This window comes from Neltuma alba, unplaced genomic scaffold (genome assembly GCF_004799145.2).
Source record: "Neltuma alba isolate B1F8T4 unplaced genomic scaffold, ASM479914v2 tig00010728_pilon, whole genome shotgun sequence".
Lineage (NCBI taxonomy): Eukaryota > Viridiplantae > Streptophyta > Magnoliopsida > Fabales > Fabaceae > Neltuma > Neltuma alba.
Window position 1 is genome coordinate 22,420 of NW_021635557.1, and position 19,102 is coordinate 41,521.

Here is a 19,102-nt window from a genome sequence, read left to right on the forward strand (position 1 = left end):
ATTAACTAGTAACTAATTGCTCTCACTTCGGTAGATATTAGTCTCAAGCCTAAAATGGCTTGAGGATACTCTAAATTATACATACACACAAAAAACCTTGTAACTAATTAACTAATATTCACCATAAAAAAAAAGTAACCAATTATCTAATAGGCCGTAAAGAAGCATTTGTGTCGCTTTTTTTCCCCTTTTGATGAACTATTTTTATCTCTTTCTTTAAAAAGTTTAATATAATGTTTGGTTCTTTAAGTTTATTTTCACTTTGATTTTTATCCTTCAAGTTTCATATTGTAGGTTTTGGTCCCTTAAAGAGCAAAATGATCCTAGTTTTTATTAAATTATAGAGACTAATATTTTAAATAAAAAGAAAATTGAGGGACTAAAATCTATAATTTAAAACTTGAGAGAGTAAAACTAAAATGAGAACAAATTTAAGAGACTAAAAATTATATTAACCTTTTTGAATTATGAACCAAACATTATGTGAAAACTAATTCTTTACCATCACCCTCTACTTTTCATTCTAATCTTTTAGCATTTCCTTTTTATCATGGGAGTGTTTAGGTTTACCTTTTAAAAGTGTTTTTACAAAGTTCTTTCCAATTTATTGACAACAAAAATCTATCAATGATATGCGAGCACAACTATGATTAGTGAGTATAATTTTTCTTTCACCTTGTGTAACAAATAATCAATAATGTGCAATTATCATTAATATGAAAGTTATTTACACACTATAAAAGATATGTTATTTGCAATGAAAAAAAAGTTACACCTATTGTACATGTTTAAATCCAAGTCTTTTTAAGTTCGTTAAATTTTCATATTAGAATTTTTTACTAAGGGAGTGTTTTAAAAACCAAACCATGGTTTCAGAAGTGCTTTTACGGATTACGAAGTAAATATGTGGAAGAGGTTACCTCGTTTTGCGGAAAAGTGCTTCTGAAACCACGGTTTTGGAGTACCCAAACAGAGCCTAAATTTCTCTAAAAATATTCTCATTAAAACACCCCCGGCCACGGGCGGGGGCCGGTTCCCCTTCGCAGCGTGCGTTCTAATGATGATGCAACCCAGGCACTTTTGTCTGATGCCTTATCGCTGAAGTCAAGGATAGAGCAATCTTCAACATCTCACACCTCTTCTAGCAGCAGAACGCCATTGTCCAGCAGGTTGGTTAGTCTTTTTCGTCTCTCATAGTCTTCGTCAGTCCTGAGTTACATGTTCGGTTTCTGAATTCTGATTATGTTCTGTTGAATCTCGTGTTCTTTCTCTCATGGCTATCATCGTTGTTTGATTTGGAACTATCTCGGCAAAGCAGCGGAGCATGCGCATGGCGATCTTAGGAGGATCACCTTGGACAAAGATAAGGGCAATTCCCTTTGAGGTTGCCGCTCCGATTCTACATCAGTCTAATGTCCTGTACAGACGAAGAAAAGCCATCCACTTCCAAAGGAGCTTTTCAGTCTCTACCTTTTCTGTTCCCGAGAAGAAATCCGAAGGAGCAGTTCGCGTTAGATTTGCGCCGTCGCCTACTGGGAATCTTCATTGCTAGGTTGGATTCACTGTCTGTCCCCCCCTCCTTTTATCTTTTTCCTTTCCACCCCTCCTGTTCTGATGCATTTTCAGGTCCAAAGGCGGTAAGTTTGTTCTGAGAATTGAAGATACTGACTTGGAGAGGTCAACGAAGGAGTCTGAGGAAGCCTTGTTAAATGATCTTTCTTGGCTTGGTCTTGATTGGGAGAAGCTATGTGCTACAATAGATAGTCTACTCTTAATTTGCAATGTATCAGTTTCTAAATCTACTTGTATTCGTTTCATGTTTGGTCGCTCTCTTTGTAGAACTTACCCCGCTCCTAAAGCTCTCTCAGTAGGCATTTGTACATAATGTAATGATCTGAACCTTTCAGGTCCTGGTGTTGGTGGAGATTATGGACCAAATGGGTAGTTTGAGAGGAATTCTTTGTACAAACATTATGCTGATAAGCTTTTACAGTCTGGGCATGTCTATCGCTGCTTCTGCTCCAATGAGGTACTTGACTAGTAGCTGCGAATCTTTTTTCATAGTAATATTGACCTTTTTTGGTAACATTTTATGTGGGAACTAATTCTGCGTTTCAATATATCTATTTAGTGAACTTTGACTTGTTGGATTTAACTTAAAACATTGATAGCAATGGAGGTAAATATTAGATCTCAGTTGATTCCCCATTTTTAAAATAATAAAATTATGAGATGGGGATGATTTCCATGAATAAATAAACTATATGTATAGTTACAAGCATCATTAATGAATAGAATTATCACAGCTGTCATTACTATGATAGTAGACAGACATATGTGAATTTGATTTGCTACCAGTAAATTCAAGGCATTGAGAGTATATTTCAAAATTATGAAATCAAGTTTATGGTGCTTGCTGTTTGATTAATATTCGAAAATCATGACATTCGATGCATGCATGCTTAGATTAGTCAAGATAAGAGGATATAATGAGATTGACTGATATGGAGAAGGATTTTGCAGTCGAAAGGTTTTCATTTAAGCAAGAGCAAAACAGAGTATATGCATTGCAATTTTGGGGGGAGTTAAGGCAATGGTGATTTGCAGATGAAGATGGGAGATCAAATCATTTCTCAAGAGTCAAAGTTCAAATATCTAGGATTCATTATACATGAGGATGGTGAATTTGATGGAGGCTTTTTTCATAGAGCACAAGCTGGTTGGTTAAGGTGGAGGAAGGCTACCGGAGTTATTTGTGATAAGAAAGTACTTGAGAAGCTTAAGGGAAAATTTTATCGGAATGCTATAAGACCAATTGTGTTGTATAGTAGTAAATGTTAGGCGATAAAAGGAAAACAATAGCATAAAGTTAGGGTAGCAGAAATGAGGATATTCAGATGGATGTGTGGTTGGACAAAAAAAGATAAGTTTCGAAATAAAAATATCAGAGCAAGAATAGATGTGGTGCCTATCAAAGAGAAAATGGTTAAACATCGCTTGAAGTGGTTTGGGCATGTGTAGAGAAGGCCATTGGTGAGAAAGGTAGATCAGACAGTATGGAGTCTTATAAAAAGGGACAGAGGAAGACCGAAAAGAATGCTCAATGAGGTCATTGAATGAGACTTCCTGGTCAATAACATATCTAAAGACTTGGTTGTTGATAGAGCACAATGGCGTTCTACAATTCATGTAGGCAACCCCACCTAGTAGGATAAGGCTTGTTGTTGCTGTTGTTGTTGACAGATTCTCTTGTGGAGTAACTTATGACAACTGTTTTTTGTCCCAAAAAAAAACTGACAACTGTTTTCTATATTCCAGAAAAACCTTTTGACAACAGTTTTCTATATTAACCGAAACACACCTTTTGCTTCTGTGAACATGGTTTTAATGTCAATTTATAAATTTCTGGTCAAAACAGTTTCCATGTTTGCATTTAAAAACCAATTGGTAATAGAATAGATGGTAAGGGATATTGAGGCTGTACTTTAGAAATTTGCGATTTCTTTAGTCTGCATTTTGTTGAAGCTTTGTTGCTTGATTTCAATTTTCCATGAATGCTTCTTGTGTCATATTGATCCTGTCAGGAATTAGAAAAAATGAAGGAGATTGCAAAACTACAGCAACTGCCTCCAGTGTATACTGGTAAATTGGCTCGTGCAAGTGATGATGAAGTGCAAGAAGAGCTGGAAAAGGGAACTGCTTATACATACCGGTTTCGTGTTCCAAAAGGAAGTTTAAAAATTAATGATCTCATAAGAGGCGAGGTCAGTTTTGTCCTCCATTTTTCATTATTGTTTACTGATTATTGTTGTTTAACTAAATGGGGAATTCTATACTTGCATTAATGAGTTATGGATTACCAATATTAAATAGGCAAATGGTGACACCTCTTGGCGCATCTGACTTGTGTGGTTGCTATTTTCTGCTTTCCGTATTTTGATGTTGATATCTTCCATTACTATATCTTATAATTTTGCCCATTTTTGGGTGTGACTTCAAACTTTGTGACAAAATTGAATTCTCATGCATGAAAAAAAATGCTAACAAATTTCTGATGTGTCTACTAATAGAGCTGACTAGGTATTAACTTGCTTTGGTAGTGTCTTGAAGGTTAGTTGGAATTTGGATACCCTTGGAGATTTTGTGATTATGAGAAGCAACGGTCAGCCTATTTACAATTTTTGTGTAACTGGGGATGATGCAACCATGGCTATTTCCCATGTCATCAGGTAGTCATTTTAATTTGATTAGATCAAATTTTGGTGCCTGAAAGATATCACTGTGATTTGAATTTCTTGAGTAGGGAATAATTTATAGCTTAGTCCTCAGTTTAGTTTATTTGGGTTCAATATTCCATTGTTGGCTCGCAAAAGGACTATGCTGTCCCAAAATCACTAAAATAAGCAACAGCTGTACCTAATGTTTTTTTTTTTTTGGGACAAACTTAAGACTGATTCTTCCTGGGATCAAATTAAGAACTCAATCTTCAAATTTCTTAGTCAATTTTTTGTGTTATCCCTGATATATTTCAGTTATCAATAGCATTTCCATTTTTCAATATGATTATTTGACCACTGTTAATTCCATGAAACTCTTGAGAATGCAGGGCAGAGGAACATTTACCAAACACACTGAGGCAGCCTTTAATATACAAGGTAAGTTACATGCCTTATGGTAGTTCTTTCATAGCAAAATTTTTGCCAAATACTGCACATATTCTGCAATATCTTGTTTCTGAAATTTTAAGCCAACCCCAAAATTAAATGAGGTTAATTATAGGTCTTCTGAATATGAAGAGGCTGGATCCACATATAGGTAAGGCTTTGAACAAAAGTTCTATTGGAGGAAACTACGCAAATATCTCACTCAATAGCTCTAAATATCCATGAATCTCTTTGAAAATGGATGTCCCGTTAATCAAAAGTGAGTCTGTACATCACAAATGCCTTCAAGTGTATAGACAATAAAATTAATAACCATCCTTCTCTAAATGCAAAATGGCAACATGATCTAGGACTAACTGTAACCTCATTCTCCGTGTTGCAGCTCACTACTCTCCTCACTCTTATGCTGCAACTACTCTCCCTGCGGAAGTTTAGGTTGACTAGAAATATGTTTTGGCATAATATGCGTAGAATAAGTAAGCAATGACCTCCTATCAGGTCGATAGACAGCACAAAAATCCTGAGAAAGTAGAATGTCTATGTGCCAAAAAGTCATCTTGGTTTATTTATTGGCAGACTGAACCTAAATTTTGGTTTTATAAAACAATGATTGTAACTATTAAACATGTGTAAATGCAGGAAAAAGGAAGGGTGTATTCAGTATATCTGTTCTTGAGAACAATTTTTAGTTACTGAAAAGACAGAGGATTTATTAAGCCCAGTTGCGATACCCAAATTCAATTTGAAATATTTAATTAATTGAGATCAAATGCAACCCAAAAATCCGATTAATTTTCTCAGATTTTTTTTTTTTTTTTGTTTTTTTTTTTTTTTTTTTCCTTAGCTAACAGTATAACTTATAAAGGGATAACAAAGATGCATATGATATTTGGTTTACACTGGAAACAAATTTTGCACCAGAAATGTAAAAAAGTTAAATTGAAAACGAAAGTATAAACATGCGGCAAAAACCCTTCAGCCTATCCAATAGGGACACTCCCCATAGAGATTCTGTTATCCGATCACTTCAATGAAGCTGCAAATCGAAACCCTTGCTAGAGTCATATAGAGATATTAAAGCCCTTGGAACAAAAAAAGGACAAACAGCATCCGGCTCTAGCAATGCATTCCAAATTCATAAACTACTTATTGCCACAAGGTTAATCTGTCCTTTTAATTATAAAATGAAAACTGTTGTAAGCTTAATTCCACAAGAAAACAGCCGTTGACAATGTTAAATGGATGAGCTACACTATGCATGAGTATTATACTTAGGCACACAAATTTGCAATAAGCCATTTGTTTTAATTATATTGACTATTGATATTGATTTCTATTGTTCCCATAAGAATTGGTCTTTTGGTGTGGCTTTTAGATTTGCAGATGGGTTTTTGATTATTTTATTCATGACCTAGATGCCTTGAAAAGTGATAGTTGCAAGAAAAAAACATTCTCCTGGGTTAAATAGAATCAAGATATGTATTACATATATACATATATACATGTATAATCAATACCCAAAGCACTGTAGGTTTTCTTCCCCCCCCCCCCCCAAATTTGCATGCAATTTTTTAAATAAATATATAACCCTCGGATTAAGCCTAGTTGAGCAGGAATTATAAACTAGAGCACTATACAAAGATACTTTTTATTTTTTTTATAATACAACACATTTTTAAACAGCATAAGATTAAAAAAGGCAGGGAGGTCCGTGTATTATTTAAAAAATAGGGTGTGAAATTAACCAGGATGCAAATTATTTGGTCATGCATGATTTTTGCAGGCACTGGGATTCGGCATGCCTCACTTTGCTCATGTTTCTCTTATTCTAGCTCCTGATTGTAGTAAATTATCAAAATGACACGGTGCAACATCGGTTGGTCAGGTATGTTGGTTTATGTTAATTATTTTCATATTTTATGTGCATATAAATTCAAACAATTGTGAGGTTTCTGTTGATCGGTTTCCTTAATTTTATTTTTTTAAGTTTATTTTCAAAAAGCTTCTTCCATATGGATAATGTTTTAGAATCTAATATCTGTGTACAGTTCAGGGAGATGGGATGGAACAGAAGATGAATTTTTCACCATTGAGAAACTTGGTGCGTCAATTGTTTGAATTCCACTCTTTTATTAGTTGTCCAAAACTACATTGCTTAAACAATTTCTTACTCAAGATTGGTTTCATGCGTCAGTTGAAAAATTCACAATTGACTGTGTTAACAAAAGTGGCGCTATATTTGATTCCGCCAAGTTAAGGTAATTGTTGCCTTTTCTCCTATTGTATGGGGTTAAATCTTGTTCCCTTTAATTTCTTATTATGCACTAATTTGTATTGTGATATTCATCTTTCCATCATTTTTTCCTGATGATTATGTGTGGTAATCATATGCTTTAGACTATGATGTATTGATTTTGGGAAAATATAGGATTCTGTCATTCATTTCACATTACTCTTTATTGCCAGCATTCATGCATATGCATATAATCTTTTAAAAACATGTGGATGAATGGCCAACATTTAAGAGCCCTTCCATTCGAAGAGTTGACTAATCTGATTGGAGAGCGTTGTGTTAGCAGCAATCTCACCCAAGAGGGTGGTGAATTGGGTGAGTTGTGAAAACTTTACGAATTAAAAATAGTAAGCTAAATGTAAAAAAGAGAGCGCAAGTTAGAGCAATTTCACCATAGAGAGTAGATGCAGAATTTATACTAGTTTGGTCTCAACCACTTGACCTATGTATAGTCTTCAGAACACGTCTGAGTATTTCACCAAGTTCTAAGATTAATCGGGCTCTTGGTGCCGCAGGACATCAATTGATTCCCTCAATCACTCCTTTTTACTACCCGTAAGGTTACAGACCCACTCAAGGGTCCACACTTTTGAGTTTCACTCAGAAGCTGATTAAAGACGATATGTAAAACTCTCTCACAAAGTAAATGGATGAGAAACACTGAAGCCCAGTACAAACAAGAACAGATTATTAAATGTAATAGTAAGTTATTTGCAGAAGGTAGCTCGTGTATTCAATTCTCTGCATTCAATGCTTCTTCGCGCCTTTTATAGTTGAGGAAGTTTAATAGCTGTTAGACGGAAGAACTTCTAACCGTTGAGAGTTCGGTTATGTGTTTTCCCAGTTGTAATGGTATTTGCCATTTAATGCTTCTGACATAGTAGGTTACAGGCTACTGAATAACTGTAAAAATATTTCAATCTAATAAGTTTTTCCTCCAGAATGATATTCAGGAATATGATAGTAATACTCTTATGTTAAGAGAGAAGTAAATTAATCAGACATTAGATTCAGTAACTAGAAACTGAACAACTTTGATTGAAGATATGATTGATAACTGGTTTATTGATTATGTTATCGATTGATAAAAATGAAAGATTTTGAGACAGATAACTATATATATCAATCATGTTATGGATTAATAAATGATCGATCTAGTGATCGATAAATGGACAAATCAATTTCGGAGAGAATATGCAGAAAAAATAAATCAAGGTTATCTATGATTTTGAAACTCTTAAAATAGAATATTAAGATAATCATCAAGGCTGAGAAAAGCTAGAAGAGAAATATTCAGCATATTCTTAAATCTCATTGTTGCCTCTATTAAGAAAAGAATTGGATTATTGATCGAGTAAGTGATCAAAAAATATTTGATCGATCAATTTATTGGTAAAGGTAAGTAAGAGAGAATTTATTTTCAAAGTATATTAATCGAATAATTTATCAATAGATAGATGACATGAAAGTTGATAGATAAAACGCAGTTTGACAAAAATTTCTATAAAGAGCATAAATCCTAAAATGATCAAGTAAGTGATCGATAATGATGTAGTGGAGAAGTTCAGTTTAAAAATCCCATAAGCAAGTTTGATCAATCAGGTTATGTTAAAACAGAATATTTAGTAGAGCAGATGATCAATCATTTTATCGACAAATTGATAATCGATCAAGTGATTGAAAAAAGTCTTAAATAGTTTAAATCAGAGAAAAGGTGATGATCGATAATTTGATCTATAAACGGTTGATCGATCAGGTGATCGATAAAGTAATTTTCAAAAGCACTTAACCAGAAGAAAAATATTGATTAACATGTGAGATATTAAGCAATGATTAAATAGGTTATCGATAAAGCTGTGGTGAATGGTAATTCAAACAAATACGAGAGTGGGAAGTTTTATCTTTTATCTGTCTTCTCATCGATAACTCATTTATTGATCAAGTAATCGATGAACATATACCAAAACTTTTGTCCTATTATCTGTCAGTTGTTCGATCACTATCAATTAATCGTTAATTTTCAGCCAACTTCTACACTAAACAGTGTTAACGATGACCGATCAATTAATCGATCAACACATACAAACTTGATTTATCCATCGGGTTATCAATTAATATTTCTGCAAAGTTATCGGTTTATATATGAACTTTATCTAACAAGTGATTGATAAATCCTTGATCGATCAGGTGATTGATCAATTTACTAAAACATAGATTCCTTAATTTGTTATCATCAAAACCTTAAATCTAACACGCTGGAAGACTTCAAGAATACTAACTGTATCTGCCAGGCCCTTCATTGATGTGAGACACTTTGCTTGACTGGTATTTTCCGTTATAGATAACATGAACTGTCTTCATCTTGTAGAGTACTATATTCGGTTTAGTGCACGGAAGAAGTGGTATTACTCGCATATTTGACCTACACGATATTGTTTACATGTTTAACTTACAGGAAGCAGTTCAGCTACTCAAGGATGGAATTGACTTGATAGTTGATGCAGACGAAGCACTTAATAATTTGTGTGAAATAAACAAGATTGGGTCGTATGGTTGTCAATTTTCGGCTTTGCTACCCATAAATGCCTGGGCCGTTCAGCTTGTTGCTGTGATGAAGCTAAATCTACAGAAGATAAACTTCTTGAATTTTCAGACAGCCTCTTGGCTGCCTATGATAGTGGTGAAATCATGGCCGCACTAGAGGAAGGTCATGCTGGCTGGCAGAAGTGGGTGAAGGGCTTTGGTAAATCACTTAAACGCAAGGTGAGCTAAATTAGATATCGACATGTATCACTCGAAACTTTTTTATTAAATTTATAGTCTATTTCTCAATATTCTTACTTACATTAGAAGAGATAAAAGCCTCTTATTCAATGCGCCTCATTTATTTATTTATTTTTAAACTTCTGCGTGTGCTACCATTTGTTAACATCTGTCAACCTCTGTTAATAACTCATTGAAGGTTATTATTATTTTTTGTATTACTATTTCCGATCCGTAATATAAAATCTAGATAACTGATTTGCAAATTTTAAGGAAATTAGTTATTTGTAATAAATGTGTTGTGTTTTTTAAAATATTTTTGTTAATCATGTGTATTGAAACAATTTTTGCAATCATCATAGAGATTACTTAGGGGAAAAATAAATAAATATAAAAAATAAAGTAGATTGAGGTCTTTTACAATCAAATTAAATTTATAACTAGCTTTTATATTTAAGACTAGAGATAGTATTTCATAAGCTAAGTTACCATTACAATAATTGCCATATTTAATTGCAATAGTTGAAAGTGTGAAAGAAATAGAAGGGATGTCACTCGCAGATATATTCATCTAAATGAAATTATGCTCATCTTCAATTTTCAGGGAAAATCTCTTTTCATGCCACTCCGTTGTTGACTGGAAAACTTCTGGACCTGACATGGGGGTTAGCATAATATTGCTTTATCTGGATTGACTGGTATTGCGGCTCCAGAAGCTGGATTCGTTCCCCTGGATGGAAGATTCAAGATGCTTCGGCAGATTTAACTGGGAAGCGTTGTCCAAGGACAAGCATCTGAAGAGGGCTGCTTATGTCTCAAACCGAGAATTCACATTCTGGGATTTATTTTCTCTGCAAACTTCTAGAATTTTGTTCACCGTCCAGTGTTGGACTTTTTGTTCTGCAGTAGTCTAGAAATTTTGTTCACATTCCACATATGTTACCCACTTCAATCATTAGATAGCGTTCGTAACCTGAATAAAATATTTATTCTATTTTTATGCTTGGGGCAATTAATTTGATGGTCTGGCACATTAAAATTGCTGAGAAATACTTTTTTTATTTTTGAAATTTTAATTAAGCATGCTGTTTGTGGCACTCTCTTAATGGGAAATTGAATCTTAGTTCACCATGAGAGTTGACTGACCAATACTTGGTAAGTCACAGTGCTTTCTTTTTTTTTCCTTTTAATATATTGACCAATGGGCTTTGAGTAATATGTGAAACTGTAAAATTGGAAGAGTAAGTTGTTTTGAGACTTCTTGTCCTGTGTGCCTGTATTGTCGATAGGGAGGAATTTTTTTTTTTTTTTTTTGCCAACATAGAGGAAATAGATAATTCATTAGGAAAAAAAAATGAAAGGAGAATAGGTACAGCTTGCACATTCCGTTTTATCTAGACAAGTCATTAGGCATTCTACGTCTCTCTCTCGGAAAAGGGCAAAATGATATTACTGACAATATTTTGATTAGATTCGATGGAGCATATGCAGTATGAAAGCTGAATGCAAGCTTAATTCTATTAAAGAACTTAATATCTTCTATCCTAGTAGTTAGACAGCTGTAAGTACGACGAAACTTATCGATGTCTTCATGGATGGCATTAGGCTCATGACCTTCAGTTAGTTTCACATCTTTTAACAAATATGTTTCAAAGTCTGCCGGTCCTGAGAGCGGCTTAATTTGTCCTCCCAACATAGTGGCACTCGTAAGAAGCTTGGGATGAAATCTGATCGTAAAACCCGTGCTCTGCCAAATGAAGGACTATAAAGGAGATGGTCGGAGACATAAGAAAACTCGGCAATAAATTTTCCTTCTGTTTCCATTTTGTGAAGAACAATTATCCAAGTGTGTCCCGTAGGATGAGCCCAGTTCGACAAAGCAATAGGAGCAAATGAAACAGTTTTTCCTTTGTTAGCAAAAGCCAAGGAGAAGAACAATGCCACTCTCATTGTCTATGTATCATCAATAACTTGTTCCGACAGGCTTATTCAGAATTCCAGACACAAATCACTGTTCACCAGCCATATAGATCAAACAAATATAATTCTTAGGCTTCTATCATGCCGAGTAGCATTAATTATATGTTTATGATTTGGTCAAATAAATTTTGGGCTTCTTGTAATTGAACTTGGATTAATGGCTTGGGGAACAAATCTTGGGCTTCCGAGACACTGATAAAACTTGAAATTTGAAATACATTATTACTAATTCCAATCCTAATTATATGACATCTATAATTAGAAGCATAATTAGGAGCAGAGGTATTATTATATTTTCTTAAACCGACTCACCCGTGCTCTCCCCCTACAACCCATCCTATCTGCCATCTGCCAAGTCTCTTCCCCAGACACCTCATTTGTCAATTTCTACTTGCCGCCCCCTTCTCTCTCATCGGCCTCCTCTTCTTCAGAGTCTTCTTCATTTTCGTCTCCCTATGTTTCTTTTCATCTCTTTCGGCAACTTCTCACTGTCGTCGTTTTTGCTTCTTGTTTTCTCCACATTCAAGATGACATCTAGTAGATCCATGTTACTTATAATCTTCTCCCTTTGATTCATATTTCCCTTTTTTTCGCTTTTTGAACTGTATCTTGGTTGAAGATGAATGATTTTAATCTTATTATTTTGATAGATGATTCTTGTCTTGGACTTAATGGTTTCAGGCGACGATGAGACAGTGCGGAGCTGGCTTTATCAGTTTCTCGACCGAAAATGCACGCTCCGGAGCATATTTTCTTGTGGCCTCTTCAATTTTCAGTTCAGCAATTTTGCATTCTCTTCTGGGCAACTTTTCTCACAGAACACAATACAATGCTACTTTTGCTTCACAGGAATGAAGGAGAGGAAGGGATGAGGTGACTCGTAATAGCCCAATATTTATTCATTCTTTTTAAATACTATTAAGGCATGCCTTTTGTTGTAGCTTGAGATTTATAATAGATCAAATGCATTATTTGATATCTAGAAATATAAAATTATGAAAATTATGAAATCTAACTGGAAATTTAGTATATTTTTTAATGCCGAGTTGAATTTAGTAGGATTATTTTATGATTATTGGAAATTACCATATAACTATTTAAGTAAGAGGCTTTATCCAGTTGGTTATATATTAAGAGCATGATTCTAAATTATGCTTTTAGAGAAAAAAATTATTATGAAGAACAATTTATAAGGTGAAAATAAAGATAGGAGAGTATAAAAGAATATCATCCATGAAATAGAATTAAGTACACAAACAGGGAATAAAGAAATGGAAAAAAAAAAAAACGTAAAAGGTTTTTCTTAAAAAAAAAAAAGAAGAAATGAAATGAAATAAAGCATTAAAAAATGTGGGGCCCACATTAGAAAATTATTTTCTCTCACACAAGCCCCGGCATTATATCTCCTAGTTCTTCGTGTTCCTCATTTCCGTCCAGCAGCTCCATTACTCCGTTTTGAGATATTTTTGAGCTTTTTCGTCCTCTTCAAATTTTTCAATCACCATCCTTATTTCATAAATATTTTTCTAGATGAAGGGAGCATTGTAGTGATATAAATTTTGTTAAGACAAAAAAAAAATTTGAAGTTTAGGATTTGGAGCAAGTGTGGATTTTCAATAATTGGGAACCATATATGATGGTTGAGGTAAATAAATACTTGCATTTAGTCGTGTAGAATTTTTCTATTTTATTATTTGAGAGATTTAGAGTTAAGGTTTGAATATTAGAGAAGGGTTATGATAAAATATGATAGTTTTGCTGATTAAACTTTGAGTTTAATGATTGGGTTGTGTTTATTGGATGTAGAGTTAATGTTTAGTCGATTTATATTGTTGTTAGAGCTTGTAAATTGAAAATGAGTGTTTGGATGGAACCCTAAATTAAAGAAATTGGAGATTTTGATCAATTGGAACGATAGTATGTTAATTGTTAGTTCAAATAAGTTATCGGGATTTAGAAAAGATGTCATTTGATATTGGAATGAAGAATTGAACACTAAATGTGAGATTTGGAAGTTTGAGATGAAATTGGAGACTTTAAATCTAGGTAATTAAATTGATTATTTGTGTAGCATTTTGATTAATAAGAAATTGTTTAATAATTACGTAGGTTGAAGTTAAATTATTTTGTGTGGGCAAATTGGAAGCATTCCGGTGTCGATAATGATAAGCTTGGAGTAGATGTAACTTTAGTTATTCTTTTATAAATATATATATATATTTATAGACGACACACACATATTAAACTGCTATAGGATTTGCTGTGCCCATTGTAAGAATGACTGATCACCCAAGAGGGGGTGAATTGGGTGTTAATTAAAATTAAAAACCTTTCCACAATGTAATAAAATTCATAAGAAATTCTGAGTATAAAAACAATGAATCGACATAAGCATAATCACAGTAGTAAAATGGTTTAGCTGGAAATATAGGAAGCAAGGGAAGAGAAGATGCAAACTGTGATTTATCCTGGTTCGGTCCTCACTGACCTACGTCCAGTCCCCAGGCTCCCCCTGAGATTTTCAATCAACTATCTCTCTCAAGTTTAACACGGGTACTTGAGAACCACTACAACCACAAGTTTGATCCAGGCACTTGTGTCGCCACTTACAATCCTTAGACTAACCAGTCTAATTCAACAACAACCTCTCACTGAGGTAATACTCCCCCTTACACACCGTAAGGATACAATCTGATAATGATAAAGAAGATTGAATATTTCTTCTCTCAAAGAAGTGATAGATGAATCTTAAGCACGTTTGGGAAACTCTCCTCTCTATCTTACGAATACATATGTTTTTGTCTATGAAGTACAGAGACAGGGAGTTTTCTCTCGGAGCTCTAAAAGAGAATATGTTGATTCGGTATTTTAGCATTTGATGTTGTAAGCTCAGACTCTTCTTCTTTTTCTTGTTTTGAATGCTCTTCTATTTATAGATGATATTGGGTACTTGACCGTTGAGCATTCTCTTCCCGTTTGGCTTGAAGAATATGACCGTTGAAACTAGCCGTTGGAAGCTTCTGACAAAAGTCGATTCTTCACATCATAAATTCGTTGTGGCTCTTTACCTGAAATAATCTTCCTCAGATCAAGTGATAAGTATATGATAATCTTAGAAACAATAAGTTGGAAAACATGGAATCAATCAAGATATTCAGAAAGTAAGATGAACTTACTTAATCGATGCCTTGATCGATAATCCTTTGATCGATCATATTATCGATTAATTATATGAAGAAAAGATATAGCAGATATATGCAATTATCGAATAGATTATGGATCATTTGATGATCGAACATGTGATCGATAATTGATGAAACATGAATGCAGTGAGCTTTAAATGATTTATGCAAGAATAAACTTTTTCAAGTTACATTTTAATAGAGAGTTATGTGTAAAAAGAAGGCTGAGAAAAGCTTAAAGATAAAAAGATAAAATATTTCAAAATCATCATGAAATGCTGTTATGAAATGAACTTGTGCAATGATCGAACAAGTGATCGAACACTTGTTGATCGATTAGGTTATCGATTAACAAAGTGTTATAGAACAGAATTTAAAGCAATAATTTTTGAACACATTATCGATAAATAGATGATAGATAACCTTATCGATAAACAATAAGCAAAAGTATATTCAGTGAAAACACAGGTTAATCGAATAGGTGATCGATTAAGTAATGATCGATCAAGTGATCGATAAAGAGGTTCAATCCTGTATAATCAAAGAACTGATTTATCGATCACGTTATGTGAAAAACAAGGCAAGTATGAAGTGCTGTGATCGATCATATTATCGATAATGTGATTATCGATCCGGTGATCGAAGAACCATGATTTAGAAGCGATGCGCTGATTATCGATCATGTGATTGATAATTTGCTGATCGATCAGGTGATCGATAAGCTACTGAAATAATTACCTGCACGCAGAGTTATGACGCAATGTTCGATCATATTATCGATAAATGACTGATCGATAAGGTGATCGATAAATGGAGACTAAAGCAAAACATAGAATGAGTAGAACACATTACCATTTATCTGTCTTCTCATCGATAATCTATTTATTGATCATGTGATCAATAAATGCCTATCTATCCATAACGTTAACCTTGTTTATCGATCAAGTGATCGATAAATACATTTATCCATAACGTTATCCGAAAACCATTTATCCAACAAGTTATAAAATCTCAATAATGCATATGAAGATAAAAGAGAAGAATTGAAGAGATAGTACCAGAAACTCGATAAAGTGATCGAGAATGTAGTTGCTTGATCAGGCTCGAGTAACATCTGATAATGGCTTTTCATTTCCTCATTTCTTCTAGTGCTTTTACTCAATAACATGTTTGAGTAGCATGTTGCTCAAGAGCTTAATCAATCAATGTAGAACTTCTGGTCTTTGCCTCAATAAATTCGAATTCTGATTCAAGCAGAACGAAGGTCAACTTTGAGTGATCATAACTCTTCCAATTCAACTCCAAATTTTGCAAATGACCTATCCCCAGAAAGCTCTTTGAGTGTACTTTCTAATGCAATAAGAATCACCCCAAAATTCGTTGTAGTTACGAAGTTATCTTCATTAGAGTGACTGAAGGTCGGAATCAAGGTGTTAATCCTTATTTCAATGTTTCGAACAACATATCTCCCTCATATGAAACTCTTTGAAGTTATTTTGGTCTCCATAAACCGTGTTTTGAGCCTAGTTTCATATGAATCAAGTTTCACCTCAAACGGATTTGTGGTTTAAGAGATATTAGAGAAATACCGAACCTATATCAGAGCTGAACGAAGAACACAGCATAACAGAGTATGTGTTTTATCGATAACTTGATCGATAAGTGGATGATCGATCAAGTGATCGATAAATACCCATGAAAATCACCTCTGAAGCTTATTTTCCATGTTTATATGAAGGGTGACTCAATATATGATTATATAACTTCCGGTTTGTGCATTTTAGCTTCCGATTGAGCCATTCAAACTTCTGATTGAGCATAGCAACCTTTAACATCAAATCTATGAACTTCAATCTTGATATTTCCATTTGGTCTTGCAAGTTCTTCTTTTCTCAATCTCTCTTCTTCTTCTTCCTCTTGATCATTCTTCACAACTCAAAGTTCAACATAATAACTCCTTTCTTTTCTTGAAGAAACTACACAAGATATTAAGTATGATAGTTAGTCAAAATATGAGGTAAATAATTTATGCAAACTTTTTGCTCTATTATTTGACATCATCAAAACTAATCATATCTAACACCCATGAGGGGCTTGATTTGAAGTTGTAGGTTTGACTCGAAAGTAATATTGGTATATTTAGAAATCTCATTCATTATAAATAATTTAGAAATGATACTGTGTTTTATGTGACGAATACGATTTGTTATGGTTCCTTAAGTTGAAATAATATTGTTATCTTGATTATTATTGGAATGATTCACTATTTGATAAATATAGTTTGGAATCGTATTGATAAGTTTGGGACTTTATATACATGCCATGATTGTGATTGCTTGCCTTTGATGCACATGGATGGTTGTGGAATAGCATTGGGAGGTTTTTGCATATGTAAATACCACGTGGTATGTTACATGTTACTGCTCAGTACTAGAGAGTATTGATTCTCAGGACCCCATCTCTACTATTTTTCTTGGGAGAATTGTAATTAGGTTCCATCCAAGGGAATTAAATACAAAAAGGTCCCTTGAAATCATAAAATTATTCTGAAGTCCTAAGGGACCTTTTTGCAATAAATTTTTATTTGTTTAATTATCAAATTACCTTTCTTTTTTTAATTGACAACTGAAAGAGCAGTGGTTGACAACTCAGGATGCAAGGATTGACAACTATCACGGCTGGTTTGACAACTCATGTGTTACATTTTGTGATATGCTGAGAAAATGTTTTGTCAAACTAGCCGCGATAATTGTCAATCTTTACACCCTGAGTTGTCAACCACTGCTCTTTTAGTTGCCAATGCAAACTTTAAAAAAAGAAGAAGGATAATTTGGTAATTAAACAAATAAAATTTATTGTAAAAAAGTCCATTGGGACTTCAGAATAATTTCATGATTTCAAGAGACTTTTTTGTATTTAATTCTCTTAGATGAGACCTAGTTGCAATTTTTTTTTCTTTGGCTAAGAATTACAGTAGGTTTGGTGGACATGACACTTCCTTGGTTTCATCAAAAGGATAGGAGCCCTAGTCCATTCATGATAAGGTAGTGATATTGGCTAGATAGCGTCCTATGATTTGGAATCTTGTGTGATCCAGTGAAGTGGATAAATCATTTATTAGCTATGGCTCCAATTAGAAGTAATAAGGCTAGTCAGGGGTAACAAAGATTGTTTGCACATCAATCATTTTTCTTAGCATGCTATATATGTGATTTATGATTTGTATATGATAAAGCTTTTGTGGAATTATTTTTTGTAAAAATGTTGAGATATGTTTTTGTGAAATTTCTTGTGGAGGAGATTTGAAAAATTAATTATGGTTTTCAGTCATTTTAGAAACTTGCTTGGAAAGAATTTTTGGTAACCAAATTGAAAGAACCAATTTGCAAAAGGTTTTATGCAAGGTTTTGTATAAATTGATAATCATATCTTGAACTTAATCTTTTAAACTACACATTCTCAATCTCAATTTGCATGTATATTTCTGAATAATCATTAGTTACTGAGATCCCTGAATCTCACAATTGCTATATTATCATTTTTTTTTTTAGGTGAGATTCAGGTAGGGCTTTGGGGAAGATGTTAGAGGGGTGAGCCTAGTTGTCGGCTGTTGTAAAGATTTCTCTTACTCGTATATGTCATCGTTTGCCTTTCTCGTTTACACATATAATGCCATGACTGAGGAATTATTTAATCATGATTTTTAAATTTTGTATGACTTGAGTACTATGAACTATGGTTTTGCAAACTATTAGTTTTAATGTCTGAATGAAATAATCAATACATTGGTTGTTGTCGCTATTTGGGCAAAGCGCATGTTGCTATGAATTCATATAATGGATTTGGATAAAAAAATTTAATAAGTTGTTATCTGGGCTGGTGGAATAATTATTCAATTACTGGGCTTCAAACAACCGAGGCCTAATTGTATGTCAAAAAACCCTACCGTTGTGTTTGAAAAGGTTTTATCAAATTAAAAGCTTTAAGAAAAGTTGTTGATTTTTAAATAACTATGGTAGACTTTTAACCTATACTTTTGTTCTTTTCTACCATAATTAGTTTTCAAGATTATATGTTTAATTATTTTCTATTATGATAGAGCTTTCAACCGGTCTTCTTATTTCTTTTCTATCATAGTAGGGTCTGTTAGTTTAATAATTGTTTTGGAATTGACTTTTAAACCTTTTACTATGGTAATGCTTATTGCTTGGATTTTAATT

At 33.6% G+C, this 19,102-nt stretch overlaps 1 pseudogene; it reads left to right on the top strand.

Moving 5' to 3' along the window:
- The first annotated feature begins 1,330 nt into the window (after positions 1 to 1,330).
- On the top strand, positions 1,331 to 10,718 carry LOC114758534 (glutamate--tRNA ligase, chloroplastic/mitochondrial-like; annotated as a pseudogene).
- The last annotated feature ends 8,384 nt before the right edge of the window (positions 10,719 to 19,102 follow it).